Source organism: Poecilia latipinna, unplaced genomic scaffold, assembly GCF_001443285.1.
Source record: "Poecilia latipinna isolate Pla-1442-1.1 unplaced genomic scaffold, P_latipinna-1.0 Scaffold1897, whole genome shotgun sequence".
Lineage (NCBI taxonomy): Eukaryota > Metazoa > Chordata > Actinopteri > Cyprinodontiformes > Poeciliidae > Poecilia > Poecilia latipinna.
Window position 1 is genome coordinate 100,938 of NW_015114513.1, and position 1,952 is coordinate 102,889.

At 40.2% G+C, this 1,952-nt stretch overlaps 1 long non-coding RNA gene across 2 annotated transcripts in view; it reads right to left on the minus strand.

The window, feature by feature from the left end:
- Positions 1-71: 71 nt before the first annotated feature.
- LOC106935032 (uncharacterized) overlaps positions 72-1,952 on the minus strand; it is a 6,422-nt gene continuing 4,541 nt past the window's right edge. For both annotated transcript variants that reach the window (XR_001421825.1, XR_001421824.1), the window contains 2 exons: positions 601-729; positions 72-418 (listed from right to left, as the gene is read on the minus strand). This is a non-coding gene — a long non-coding RNA (uncharacterized LOC106935032). The remainder of the gene's footprint in view (positions 419-600; positions 730-1,952) is intronic.

A 1,952-nucleotide genomic window follows, 5' to 3' on the forward strand; every position in this document is an offset into this window, starting at 1 on the left:
CACACACACACACACACACACACACACACACACACACACACACACACACACGTATTAACAGCTTTAACACAAACTCGATTTATCAGTCCTCACAAGGTTAGAGATTTTAACACAAAAGGTCAAAATTGGGCAACACAAACAAACTCTCCATCTCCCTCTGAATATCAATATATTATTGGACTTGAATGATACGTTTGAATTATTCTGTTCCGGGCGGAATAATTTTACAGCACAACTCTAATAATGCTGATTAAGGACATTTGGTTCTGGAACCACGGACCTCGGGTGTTCCGTGAATGATTGGACCAGAGACCAGGTACTGACCGTGAGGAACAGAACCGTTCCTGCTGCCTCGGCGCAGTCCGGTTCGGGTTCACCGCAGGGCTCCAACAGAACCGGGTCACAGCGCTCCAGAACTCTGACCGACAGAAACAGTGTCAGTTTCAGACGAAACCGGACTGGGATGAATAAAAATGCAGTTTTTAATGCTTAAAATAATTTTACAGGTCATACTTGTATGTCAGGAAGTTAAAACTCCTTAACATTTAAACTTTTTAACAACAATCTGAAAGATTTTCGAATCTTTCAGAGAAAACTTACCTCCGAACTTCCGCCATTTTTGTTTTCAAATGGCCCCGCTTCTTCTTCTCCTTCTTCTCCTCCTTCCTCTGTTGGTGTTTTCAAGCGGTGGGCAACCAGCGTGGAGGTCTATTACCGCCACCTATTGGACTGCAGGGTAAAACAGCAGATAAACAATAAATAGTCTTATTTTAAAAGAACTTAACTACTAAATTGATCATCATTCGCGGGAGGTTTCCCAGTAGATTTTGGGAGTAAAGTTTGTCTTTCTTCGTCTATTTTAATATTCACACCCTTTCAATTATTTCTTTAAGCTTTTCCGTTTATTTTCATTAATAATAAATCTGATTGGATTGTTACTTCCTTTATAAAGTGTGTATAAATGTGACAGCTCCTCTTACTCGTCCGGTCATGCACACAGCGGAGGCAAGTCAGTTGGATTTTAGGCGATTTACTGCAATTGGTGGTTGACAAACACAAATGGCACAATGACTCTCCCTACTGGTCAACTTATCTACCAGAGCAGAGCGCTGAACAGACTGCGTGGAATTATCGGTTTCTCATCGAATTTATATGCAACCAGTAGGGGGCGCAAAAAAACAACAATCACAGGAGAATTATGAAACATATTTTAGCAGGAATTTCATTTGTATCCCTAATACCCGTCACATAAATATGTTCCTAAGAGTTTTAATTTCTGCTTTTTAATAATAAATTTCTTGTTTTAATTATGTTAACTTTCAGTAATTGGTTAAAATCCTAATTTCTTGCATTAATGTGGAGAACATTTTCCATAAGATACATGACTTATTTGAAGAACTGAAAAACTCTTGGAGCTTTTTATTTCTTATCTCTACTAAACATCTGTAGAACTAAAAATATCTATCTATCTATCTATATACTATATATATATATATATATATATATATGTATGTATGTATGGCGAACCAACCGGACATTGTGGTGGGGGATAAAGAACAGAGGAAAGCCGTTGTGGTGGATGTAGCAATACCAAGTGACCACAACATCAGGAAAAAGGAGCACGAGAAATTTGAGAAATACCAGGGCCTCAGAGAGGAACTGGAGAAGGCCTGGAAGGTGAGGACCACAGTGGTGCCTGTGGTCATCGGGGCCCTCGGGGCAGTCACCCCCAAACTGGAGCAGTGGCTCAAACAGATCCCAGGAACAACATCAGACATCTCAGTCCAGAAATGTGCAGTTCTAGGCACAGCCAAGATACTGGAGGAGAACCTCAAGCTCCCAGGCCTCTGGTAGAGGACCCGAGCTCAGAGGATGAAAGAGAGAGAGAGACCACCCACGGAGGGTAAGAAGGGAAATTTTTATATATATATATATATATATATATATATATA